The 13,256-nt window shown below is 44.6% G+C and overlaps 1 pseudogene; it reads left to right on the top strand.

The window, feature by feature from the left end:
* Nucleotides 1–1,008: 1,008 nt before the first annotated feature.
* On the top strand, nt 1,009–2,156 carry LOC139006484 (phosphatidylinositol 3-kinase regulatory subunit beta pseudogene; annotated as a pseudogene).
* Nucleotides 2,157–13,256: the final 11,100 nt, after the last annotated feature.

The raw sequence follows: 13,256 nt of genomic DNA, 5'->3' as shown, positions 1-13,256 counted from the left end.
TTCTGCATATTACTATTTAGTGTGAAATTTTTATATACTATAAAGCGAATGGGTTCATTAAACATATTCTCAATATAAATTCTTTTCCAGCATTGTGAAAGTATGAAAGAATAAATGTGAAAACTTCCTTCTTTATCCATTCTGTGAATTATAATGCTTTCCATATGGGTTGCTTTTGTGGGGGTCAAAAAATAATTTTCCTCCTGTCTTTCTAAATTATTTTTCCTAAGCTGAAAATCAAATTAAACTGAGGCAGATTAACAGAACAAAGTGTCCAAAATTAATGATGGATGTACATGTGGGGGATATATATATATATATATATATATATATATAACCAGAACAACCAGAGACCAGAACACCAGGCCCCTCGCCCAGGCTGGCCCGCCCCCCAGGGAGCCGTTAGGGGTCCCCCTAGGCCAGTGGTGGGCAAACTGCGGCTCAGCAAACCGAGCTCACGAGCCACATGCGGCTCTTTGGCCCCTTGAGTGTGGCTCTTCCACAAAATACCGACTTCTGTGCATGGGCCACGAAGTTTCAATCACACTGTACGTGCGCGCCCGCACGTGGTATTTTGTGGAAGAGCCACACTCAAGGGGCCAAAGAGCCGCATGTGGCTTGCCAGCCGCAGTTTGCCAAGCCGCAGTTTGAGGACCACTGCCTAGGCAATGCGATAGGGTGCGAGTTTGATGGGGAAAGTGGAAGAAATAGAGAGGAAGGACTTAAGGGTCTGCGGGGTTGGGGTGGTCGGCTGGAGGAGGTCTGGAGTGCGCTGGGGAAGGAAGAGGAAGATCCGATTGGAAAACAGCTCAGCACAGTACCTTTCTCATTGCGAACCAGGACGGAGCCAGCCGGGAATGAATGGGCGGTTGTCTCATGAGTGCGCTTGGGACCGACATGTTCATGGCAGCAGCAGTTCTCCCGAAACTTCACTGATTCCAAATAGGAAACAGCTATCAACCTCAAAGAGCAGAAAAATCCTCTCCAACTAGAGGTCCTGGACTCCCAATGCGACTGAAGGAAACACCACTGAAGGAGGAGCTAGAGAAACGGGAAGTATGCGACCAGAGGATTGTGGGATTGAGGAGGATGCCTGGGAGCCTAGAGGATTGTGGGATTGAGGAGGACACCTGGGCGACCAGAGGATTGTGGGATGGAGGAGGACGCCTGGGCGACCAGAGGATTGTGGGATTGAGGAGGAAGCCTGGGTGCCTAGAGGATTGTGGGATTGTGGAGGATGCCTGGGCGCCTACTGCTAGAATGTGAGCCTGTTATTGCGCATGTACATAGTCAGCCCTATAGTCCTCAGTCTCACAGTATTTGGATCTGACTCCTGGCGGGAAATTATTTCTATTGAGGTTTGCTATTCCCTTGCAGCCAGGAAGATCAGAATTAAAGGTTTGGTTTGAAGCGGAGGGCAAGAGCCCCCAGTAGGACCAGCTCTAGGAGGAGCACACACGCACCTCCCAGGAACTGCTGAAAAAGCGCACCACAATCAAAGCCTTCAATGAAACCATCAAGATCTTCAAAGAGCAGGGTCAGACTCAAGAGAAGTGCAGAAAGGAGTATCGGGAGCACTTTCAGGGTGAGAGCAATGAGAAGAGATGCAGAGGATCCTGCTGAGCTCAGAACGGCTCAAGTCTCACATCGCCAAGATCCAAGAGAGCCGCACGAAGCTGGAACAGGAGCTGCGGACACAGGCCTTGGACAACCGGGAGACCCATAAGCGCATGAACAGCCTGAAGCCAGACTTCATGCATCTGCGCAAGATCCGAGACCAGTACCTGGTATGGCTCACCCAGAAAGGTGCCCTGCAGAAGAAAATCAAGTGGTTGGGAATCAAAAATGAGACTGAAGACCAGTACACACTGATGGAGGATGAGGATGACCTCACCCAATGCTTCCTCATCCGTGAGAGCAGCCAGCGGGGCTGCTATGCCTGCTCTGTGGTAGTGGACGGCGGTACCCAGCACTGTGTCATCTACTGCCCAGCCACTGGTTTGGGTTTTGCGGAGCCCTACAAACTGAACGGGTCTCTGAAGGAGCTGGTGCTGCATTACCAGCACACCTCCCTCGTGCAACACAACGATGCACTTACCATCACACTGGCACATCCCGTGCGAGCCCCCCGCCGACCCCCTCCTACAGCCGGCTGACTCATACAGAGCAGGACTCCATATTCTGTCTGTCTGTCTCTCTTCTTTGTGAATCTTTCTCTGTCTCAATCTCTCTCTTGCTTTCTCTGAGTCTCTCTCTTCCTCTCACTCTTTCTATCCCCATCTCTGTCCTCTCTGTCTCTCTTAGTCTCTGTACCTCTAAGTCTCTGTTAGAGGAACATACCTCTTCCACCCCATGCCCCCTGTCCCCATGGGCACTGCCCTCCCCTGGCTCTGGCTGCCCCCACCAGTTCCTACAGTTCCCTCAAGATCCCCCTGCCTGGACCTGCCATGTTTTCAAAGGCCCCTGGGGTGCTCAGCCCCAGCCTGGTGCCTTGATTTTTAAGCCATAGACCTCGGGTCAGGGCAGGAAGAAGGCAGGAAGGAACTTTGCTGGGCCACTTTCAAGAACCTCAGCTGTGACATTTGGGCCTGGGCCCGGGTGGGTCTTGCCCCACAGACCCAACTTCCCCTCCAAACCCTGAAGTGAAACCCGCACTGGTTACCTCCACATGGAGCTGCTGCCCAGAGCCCTCCTCCCCCAAAAGCAAAATTATTAAAAATAACCTCAAGAGCTGGGTCCTCTCTGACCCAGGCTTCCCAGGAACCGAGGCTGCTGCAGGTACTGCTGGGCCAGCCCAGAGGCACCGCTGCCCACAGCACCTCCACTCGATGCAGTTTCTAGGCTTCTCCTTGATCATGTTCTGATTTTGTTTCCTTGACTGTAAACCCATTTTCTCCTCTTTTGGGACAAGAACCGCGGTTTTCTGTGCTGCCATGGGGCCCCTTCCTGCCTGCTCAGCTAGGCTGGCAGGTGGGTTTTGTATGGTACATTGATACTGATGTGGATATAAAACATTGAACTCAAAAAAAGGAAAATGGGATAGTGATGAATAAGAAACTTTGGAGACAGTGAAGGGCAGTTTGTCCAGACTGTTGAGAACTAAGAATTAGAGTTTAATTGGGATATAAATCCTGCTAATAGCACCTGATGCCTGAAGTCTGAGCACTCTACTTTTAGGTTTTCAAGTTCAAGTTTTTGGAGACAGCCTATTAAAACATTCCTGGTTGGAAAGTGTTTGTATAGAAGCCCACAAGAATTAAGTATTTGCTGTGTTTACCATGCTTAGCTCTCTGTAAGGAATATGGAATAATGTTAAACGCCTCATGTTCTCAAGAAGCTTGACGTTTAAAATAAAAAATAAAGAAGAAATATAATTATTAAAAATAAAGAAAATAAGCTTGAGTTTTAGGGGTGAAATCAGGTAACCAGGCGAGCGGTTAGCAGCCAGTGGGCCCAGATTTCAAGAGGGATATCCGACTGCCGGTTTAGGCCTGATCCCAGCAGTCAGACATCCCCTGAAAGGTCCTGGATTGTGAGAGGGTGCAGGCAGAGTGGAGGGACCACCCCCCCCTGCATGAATTTCATGCATCGGGCCTCTAGTAAGAATATAAGACCCAAGGGTGCACATTGGGTGGTTGAGCTTTATATGTCATTCTGAACTAAGAAGGGGTTGTGGTTTGGGATTTCAAAAGGCAGGAAGGCGATTCATATGCAAATGAAAAAGCAAATATTTGGTAAATAAAAGCTTGTTGGGTCATCTTTAACAATGGGACATAGTGAGGACTTTGAACATATAGACCTTGCTAGGTTCCACTCTGTCAAATGCTAGTTTATAATAAACTGTAGTTGTCTGATGAATCTTCCTGGCACAGGTCCTCCATTTAAATTCCTTTTAGGCGGGTAAAGGGGGAGAGTCAACGGTTCTTTCTGAGTTTTTAAAAATAACCAGGTTAACCTGACCAGCAGGCTCAGTGGTTGAGCATAGACCTATGAACCAGGAGGTCACAGTTCGATTTCAGCCAGAGCACATGCCTGGGTTGTGGGCTCAATCCCCAGTAGGGGGTGTGCAGAAGGCAGCTGATCAATTATTCTCTCTCATCATTGATGTTTCTATCTCTCTCTCCCTCTCCCTTTGTCTCTGAAATCAATAAAAATATATTTAAAAAACAAAACAAAACAGGTTAAAATAGTCAATATCCCAAAGAGGCATATTTTCCATGTCAAACTCTGCTCTCCTTCTCCCTCTGTAATCCTATATAATCTACACTAATAAACGAGAAACATGGTAATTAGCGTATGACCGCTACCCTTCCCATTGGCTAATCAGCATATCCTTATGCAAATTAACTGTCAGCCAAGATGGCGGCCGGCAGCCATGCACTGAAGCAAACAGGGAGGCTTGCTTGCTCCAGTGACTGCGGACTCCAACGTTCCCCACCTAACTTGCCGGCCTCTCAGCTGGAACTCTAAGCAACTATGTTGCAAATATAGAAGCTAAACAAAACCCCAGAAACCGGCTTTTAGTCAGCTGGGCTTCAGCCAGCCGGACCGCAACATTGTATCAATATTTTCAGCAGTGAGGCCTCAGAGCTAAAGCTGGCCCAGAATAAAAAAAAAAAAGAAAAGAAAAAAAGGAGCGGTTGGGAGCTTCAGTCACCTGCCAGCCTGAAAATGGCCCTCAGCCCCTCAGCCAGCCTGGCCAGGCACCCCAGTGGGGACCCCCACCCTGATCCAGGACACCCTTCAGGGCAAACCAGCCGGCCCCCACCCGTGCACCAGGCCTCTATTCTATATAGTAAAAGGGTAATATGCCTCCCGGCACCGGGATCAGCGGAGCTGCGAGGCCTCCTGGCACCGGGATCAGCGTGACAGGGGGCAGCGCCCAAACCCCCTGATCGCCCTGCGGCTCTGTGTGTGACAGGGTAGAGCCATAACCTCTCCATTGGCCCTGCCCTGAGTGTGACAGTGGAGGCGTCCCAACCCCCTGATCGGCCCTGCTCTGTGGGTGATAGAGGGTGGCGCCCCAACCCCCCTCCACGGGCCTTGCTCTATGTGTGACTGGGGAGAGCCATACCCTCCCCATTGGCTCTGCCCTGAGTGTGACAGGGTGCAGCGCCCCAACCCCCTGATCCGCCCTGCTCTGTGTGCGACAGGGAGCGATGCCCCAACTCCCCTATCGACCCTGCTCTGTGCGTGACAGGGGGGAGCTCCCCAACCCCCTGATCGACCTGCTCTGTGTGTGACAGGGGGCAGCGCCCCAATCCCCTGATCGACCTGCTCTGTGCGTGACAGGGGGGAGCTCCTCAACCCCCTGATTGGCCCTGCTCTGTGCATGACAGGGGGGAGCTCCCCAACCCCCTGATCGACCTGCTCTGTGTGTGACAGGGGGCAGCGCCCCAATCCCCTGATCGACCTGCTCTGTGTGTGATAGGGGGTGGCGCTGCAACCTCTCCATCGACCCTGCCTTGAGTGTGACAGGGGGCGGTGCCCCAACCCCCCAATCGGCCCTACCCTGAGTGTGACTGAGGGTGGCATTGCAACCTCCCGATCCGCCCTGCTCTGTGCATGACGGAGTGGCGCCCCAACTCCTCAATCGGTCCTGCTCTGAGCCTGACCAGGGGCTGCACCTAGGGATTGGGCGTGCCCTCTGCCACCCGGGAGCAGGCCTAAGCCAGCAGGTCGTTATCTCCCAATGGGTCCCAGACTGCGAGAGGGCACAGGCCGGGCTGGGGGACCCCCCCCTGAGTTCACAAATTTTTGTGCACTGGGCCTCTAGTCCTGTATAATAAAAGCCTAATATGCAAATTGACTGAATGGCTGGTCGCTATGACACGCACTGACCACCAGGGGGCAGATGCTCAATGCAGGAGCTGCCCCCAGACTGCAGGCTCCAGGCCAGCCAAGGCGGGTGCCAGCAGGGGCCCCCTGATTGACCCACTGGCCACCCCAGAGATTGGCCCTGATCGCCGGCCAGGTCTAAAGACCCTACCCATGCACGAATTTCGTGCACCGGGCCGCTAGTCTATTATAAGCAACACTGCTGAAACCATTTCTTTCTATCTACCTTGTGGAGGGTCTTTAGGATAGATACATAGATGTAAATTAGCTGAGGCCAAGAGCATGAATAGTTCATATTTTGACTAATTCCTTGAAATGAGCCCCTACATTTATTCTACACCCAGTATTTTGTGGGGTTTTTTTACATCCTTAGAAACACTAGATGATATAATTTAAATTAATGAAATGTATAATATATATCCAATACATACATTATAATTGGCATTTTCCTGATTACTGAAGAGGTTGACCATATTATCATTTTTTGTTTATTTTGTTTTTGTGGGTTATAGCTTAGTATTTATCAAATTAGAAATTTAAACAGGTTGAATTATAAAATACTCACTTGTTAATTCATTTAAAAACATTAAATCTAATACATGTTAATGTAAATAACATGTTTAGAAAAAATAATGGTTTTAAAACAAAAAATAGTGAAAATGTGGCATTGTTTCATATTTTTGCATAACATTTTTATGTTTGATTTAATATAAATTGCCTGAATTAGTATTACTATTTCTTCATTTTATCTGTTGAAACATTTTTTTGGTTAAAATATATGAAGAAAATTCAGCCCCATACAGTTATGTTCTTAGATAAGGGAGGAATCATTAATACCCTTTTTACTTACTTTTATTTTTTCCATCATCATTTATCCCCTCTATGCCCGCTTCACCTCCCCACTCCCCACTCCAATCACCACACTGTTGTCTATGCCCATGAGTTTCCTCTCTCTTGTTTTTTCTTTTTTGCTCAATCTCTCCACCCCTCCAGTACCTTCTCCCCTCACCCCCAACCTCACTGAGCTGTCTGCCTGCTCTCTATCTATAGTATGAGTCGGTCTCTATTTTTCTTGGTTCAGTTTGTTCATTAAAATCCACATATGAGTAAAATCATATGTTAATTCTTTCTCTGACTGGCTTATTTCGCTTAATATAATGTTCTCTAGGTCCACGCATGCTTTCGCAAAGGGTAAATTCTTCCTTTACCCTTTTTTATCCACTCATCTGCTGATGGACACTTGGGTTGCTTCCAAATAATCGTAAATTTTTCTTTGCTAATATACCAAAACTTGACAAGCTATAGTATTTTAAAGGTTAGTGATAATGTGGAAGCTGAAACTGTATAAATGTACTTTCATACTCTATGGCATTAACTGTATGGACCCATCCTGTATTTTTTATTAATTCTTACTCTTGCATGCTTTTGTAATATTTTCCATTGGTTATTTAGAACATATTGGTTCTTGTGGATCTTCCAAATATGAAATATATCTTTATATAACAGAAAAAGTTAACATCTTTTAATATTATCACTAATATCACCAGAGATCTTTAAATATTAAAAAGCTGTCCAGCTCATAGAGGCAAAATTCCATTATTTTGGGTAGTGGTGGAACTTGAAAAGCTTATTCCAGTTTTCCCTTATTTATACTTTTAATGGCAATAGGATCTATAGTGATATTCCTATTTTATTACTAATATTGGTTAATTTTCTTCTCTTCCAGGTATCTGTGTTTATGTAAACCTGATTCTTGGCTCTCTGTTCTGTTCCACTAGTCCAGTGGTTCTCAACCTTCTGGCCCTTTAAATACAGTTCCTCATGTTGTGACCCAGCCATAAAATTATTTTCGTTGCTACTTCATAACTGTAATGTTGCTACTGTTATGAATCGTAATGTAAATATCTGATATGCAGGATGGCCTTAGATGACCCCTGTGAAAGGGTCATTTGACCGCCAAAGGGGTCTCGACCCACAGGTTGAGAACCGCTGCACTAGTCTATTTGTTTATATCTGTTCCAATCACATACTTTCTTAACTCTTGTAGCCTTGCAAGTATTTTATAATATCTGCTAAGAATTGTCCTCTACTTTTTCTTCCTTCCACTTTCTCTTTTTTCTCTTTCTTTTTTCTTTTTATTATTCCCCCTTTCTCCTCTTTTCTTCTTCTTACAGTAGTTTGCCAATAGTTGGTTATATGATTCTTTTATTTTATTTTATTGATTTTTTACAGAGAGGATGGGAAAGGGATAGAGAGTTAGAAACATCAATGAGCGAGAAACATCAATCAGCTGCTTTCTGCATACCCCCCACTGGGGATGTGCCCGCAACCAAGGTACATGCCCTTGACTGGAATCGAACCTAGGACCCTTCAGTCCACAGGCTGACGCTCTATCCACTGAGCCAAACCGGTCAGAACTGGTTATATGATTCTCCATAAAAATTTAGATATGATTTTCAAGTTACACACACACACTCCAAAAGAAGACAATAGCAGAAGAGATGACCAAGAGAAATGAATACATATGTCCACAGGGATTTGTACAATAATATTCAAAAGCATCTTTCTTCATAGACAGCCAAACACTGAAAATAACCCAAATGTCCATCAACAACAGAATAAATATATATGTCAAGGTAGATTCATAAAATGAAATTTACTAGTACTACTAAGTACTACAAAAGAACAAACTACTGTTATACACAGCAATATAGGTGAAACTTAAAAACATTATTTGGAAAAAAGTAGTCACTTATAGGATGAGAGAAATCAAAACAGTGGTTGCCACTAAGGAGGCAGGTGAGGTATTTAAATGCAAAAGCACAAAGGGGAAATGACTAGGGTGTTGGAGATTTTTCCATATATTGACTAGAATGGTGGTTACCTGAGTGTTAAAACCCACAAAATTGTATCCTCAAGATCTGAGCAATTTGTTCATTGTAAATTGCTCATTAATCAAAAGTGCAATCCACTTCTATATAAATTCATGGGTTCAGAAATCATAATGAAAACTACAAATTATTTTGAACTTGGTAATATCACAACTTGTGAGACAGCTGAATTAGAGGAAAACTTATAATGTAGAAAAATACTAGAAAATTAAATATTGCATTTGTTTTCAAATAAGTTAGTTCTTTATTTTTTCCAACAAAATGTGGGATTCATGAACTATAGTTTATTTTTAATTTTCAATGTCTTTGTCTTTATTCATTTTATCTTATTTTATTTTACAAAGGTATGCTCTTTTATTAGTCACTTCAAAAAACCACCTGGCATCCTAAGTTACGCTATTATTATATGACTTTTATATATAACTAGAGGCCCAGTGCACAAAATTCGTGCACTCATGGGGGTAGTCCCTCATTCCGGCCTGCGTCTTCTCACAGTCCAGGAGCCTCCTGATTGATTGCCCTGCCGGCCGGTGACCTGCACCTCCCTCTGCGGGGCAACCATGGGGTGATGGCGGGGCCCCCAATCAATTGCATCGCACCTGCCTTGGCTGGCCTGGGCCAGTGGGTGTCATAGCATGGTTGTCCAGATGGTCGTTCCACTGTTCACTGTTCAGTCAATTTGCATATTATGCTTTTATTATATAGATTTTAGGAGCTTTTTGTTTTATGTTTGCTTCTCTGTTGCTGTCTTCTTTCAACTTTCCTTGGTTTTGTTTTATTTTATGTTTGATAAACTTTGAAGTTACTCATTTATTTTTAAGTGTGTGCAACACCTGAATACAGACCAGTAAATTTCAGGGCATTTATTATCTTCCACACTTGAGAGGGTAGATGTAACTTTCATGAACAATTCATGGAAAGTTTGATGTGTAGTTATTGATCTCTCAGCATTCCTAAGTATGTCTTTCTCACCAAGTGCAAGTAATGACATTTAAAAATGCTTGTTTCTGGGCTTCAAGCGTGGATCTGCAGTCTCTGAGGCAGAAATTTTCTATATTAATAATTTCTAAACTCCATTGCCAGAAGCATGAGGCTTCTAACTACTTCTTATCAGCTTCGGGGCTTTCTCAGCGCCTGGCATATGCTTGAGGTTTTCTGTGAGTAGGCAAATGTTCCTCATGTTGATTTGGATCTTTACTTTTACTCTCTGCTCCAGTTCCATTTTGTGACTCAGTAAACAGGAGGTAATTTCACGCTTTATGAAAACTTGGAGTGATTGTGGATATTTTGCTTTTAAGAAATGGAAATGCAGATTGTTTAGTAGCTGCTGTTATTGATATTATGCCACACTGTAATTTAGTCAACCTTGGCATTTTAAAGTGCCAAGGCTAAAGGGAAGATTAAGAAGGGCCATGCATTACCAAAGCAAATGAGTCACTTTCACTGAGTCTTTGTCAATACAGCCACCTAATTTGTGAGGCCCAGGGAGTCTAGGAATTGTCTGGAAATAAATTTTCTGAAGCTCCTTTTAAACATTTTTATTATTTTGAGAGAGAGAGAAAGAGGAGAGAGAGAGAGAGAGAGAGAGACTGATCATTTTACTGTTCCTCTTATGTACCCATTCATTGGTTGATTCTTGTTGATTCTTGTTTTTTGTTTTGTTTTGTTTTTTAATACAATGGGATATTTTCCCATTGGATTTAGAGAGAGTGGAAGAGAGAGGGAAAGACAGGGAGAAACATTAATGTGAGAGAAACAAATAGATTGGTTGCCTCCTGCACAAGCTCCGACCAGGGCCTGGGCCTGGTGGGTAGCCTGCAACCGAGGTACATGCCCTTGACCAGAATCAAATTTGGGGCCTTTTGGTCTGCAGGCCGAGGCTCTATCCACTGAATCAAACTGGCTGGGGCTGTTGATTCTTGTATGTGCCCTGATCGGGGACTGAACCCACAACTTTGGCATATTGGGACAAGGCTCTAACCAACTGAGCTACCTGGCCAGGGCTGAAGCTCTTTTTTAAATGTTTACCTCACCTTGCAGTTATCATCTGAAAAATGACAATAAGTAACACTGAGGGTTTATATTTAAGTAAATGAAAATGACAAGGACTCTTAATATCCAGGATAGGCCAGTGTATCTAGTTTAGGATTGAAAGCCCAGTAGTAGTTGATATAAATCATGAAGATCTACAAGAATTAGTAGCTCCAAGAGTAAAGCAGTGAGATTCCCAGGACATCTTTCAGATTGTCAAGGTCATTGCCAAAGGACCCCATGACTCAAATATTTAATTGACTTCTTCTTTTTTTTTTTTTTTTGATGGTCTAATTGTTCTATCCGTTATTTATTTATTTATTTTTTTTGTTTTCTTTTTTTTTAAATTAAATCTTTATTGTTCAGATTATTACATTTGTTCCTCTTTTTTCCCCCCATAACTCCCCTCCTTCCAGCTCCCACCCCACCCTCCACCCTCACTCCCCACCCACTGTGTTCATCCATAGGTGCATGATTTTTGTCTAGTCACTTCCCGCATCTCCCACACCCCTTTTCCCCCCAAGAATAGTCAGTCTATTCCCTTTCTATGTCCCTGATTCTATTATAATCACCAGTTCATTCTGTACATCAGGTTATTTATTCACTTGATTCTTAGATTCATTTGTTGATAGATGCATGTTTGTTGTTCATAATTTGTATCTTTACCTTTTTCTTCTTCTTCCTCTTCTTAAAGGATACCTTTCAGCATTTCATATAATACTGGTTTGGCGGTGATGAACTCCTTTAGTTTTTCCTTATCTGTGAAGCTCTTTATCTGACCTTCAATTCTGAATGATAGCTTTGCTGGATAAAGTAATCTTGGTTGTAGGTTCTTGGTATTCAGCACTTTGAATATTTCTTGCCATTCCCTTCTGGCCTGCAAAGTTTCTGTTGAGAAATCAGCTGACAGTCGTATGGGTATTCCCTTGTAGGTAATTGAGCCTCTTTCTCTTGCTGCTTTTAAGATTTTCTCTTTGTCTTTTGCTCTTGGCATTTTAATGATGATGTGTCTTGGTGTGGTCCTCTTTGGATTCCTTTTGTTTGGGGTTCTCTGCGCTTCTTGGACCTGTAAGTCCATTTCTTTCTCCAGGTGGGGGAAGTTTTCTGCCATTATTTCTTGAAATAGGTTTTCAATATCTTGCTGTCTCTCATCTTCTGGCACTCCAATAATTCTGATATTAGACCGCTTAAAGCTGTCCCAGAGGCTCCTTACACTATCTTCACACTTTCGGATTCTTTTTTCATTTTGCTTTTCCAATTGGGTGTTTTTTGTCGAATCTTTTGTTTGATTATTGTGCTCCTCTGGTCTGCTATTGGGTATAATATTCTTTATTTCAGTCCGTGTATGCTTACTTTCTAATTTCTTTATCGTAGCATCGAGGGTCTCATTAGTTTTCATGAGGTTCTGCACAAATTTATGGCAAGCCCTCAAAATTGCGATTCTTAGCTCCATATCCTCCATTTCTGTCATGTTTTTTTGTCTCCGCATCTTTTATGCTTTCTTGGTGCACCCCCTTGTGGTCTCTGTGCGCAGTCTTGTTCTAGCCAAGCCTTAATTGTTGTAGTTAACACTAGAGGGGTTTGACCACCAGGCCGACTGGCTATAGGAATCAGCTGTATGGAAAACGTCTGCCTTCTGGGGAGGCGCTAATCCAGCCTTTGCCTGAGGCAATCGGCAAATGGCTGTGCGCAGGGTTTGGGCAGGGCGGGCTCAACAGGGCGGGCGGAGGGAGCAGTTATGGCCACGCTCAGTCCCGTTCCCAGAGGCTCTGCTTCTCAGAACCCCGGCAGCCACTGCAAACTTCGGAGAGAAAGCTGCCCTCAGGTTCCAACTGATGCCGGATAATCCCGCTTCTCCCGTTTGAGTCTGGGTCCCTAGAGACTCGCCCGGATCTGGAGCCCAGAGTCTGAGACTCACTCCCGACAGAAAACGACAACCGCGCCCTCAGCCACCAGCCCGCTTTGCGCGCGCACCTCGGTACCTTTGTATTTTCCACACTGCGCCGCCTCTGAGCCTCGATTTGCTGTTCTCTTTCCTTCTAGTTGTAGAGTCTCTCTTCAGCCAGCCTTCCTGTGGTTCTGGGTGATGTCCGTTCAGTCTTTTAGTTGTATTTTTGAAATGGTTGTTTGCGGCAGCGGTCTCCGGTGTTTACCTACGCCGCCATCTTGGTCTCCTCTCTCTAATTGACTTCTTTTTTAAAATAAATCTTTATTGTTGGAAGTATTACATATGTCCCCCTTCCCATTTCCCTCTCCCACTCCTCTCCCCTCTAAGCCTTCATCACCCTATTGTCTGTGACTATGGATTATGCATATATGCGTATGAGTTCATTGGTTGATCTCTTCCCCCTTCCACCAGCCCCTGCCTTCCCTCTGAGGTTTGACAGTTTGTTCGATGTTGCTATGTATCTGGGTCTATTTTTGTTCATCAATTTATGTTGTTCATTAGATTCCACATATGAGTGAGATCATGTGGTACTTATCTTTCTCTGACTT

This window comes from Myotis yumanensis, unplaced genomic scaffold, assembly GCF_028538775.1.
Source record: "Myotis yumanensis isolate MYYU_CA2020_CCGP unplaced genomic scaffold, mMyoYum1.0.hap1 SCAF_3, whole genome shotgun sequence".
Classification (NCBI taxonomy): domain Eukaryota; kingdom Metazoa; phylum Chordata; class Mammalia; order Chiroptera; family Vespertilionidae; genus Myotis; species Myotis yumanensis.
The sequence above is the reverse complement of the archived record's forward strand: the minus strand, read 5'-3'. Positions and strand labels throughout refer to the sequence as shown.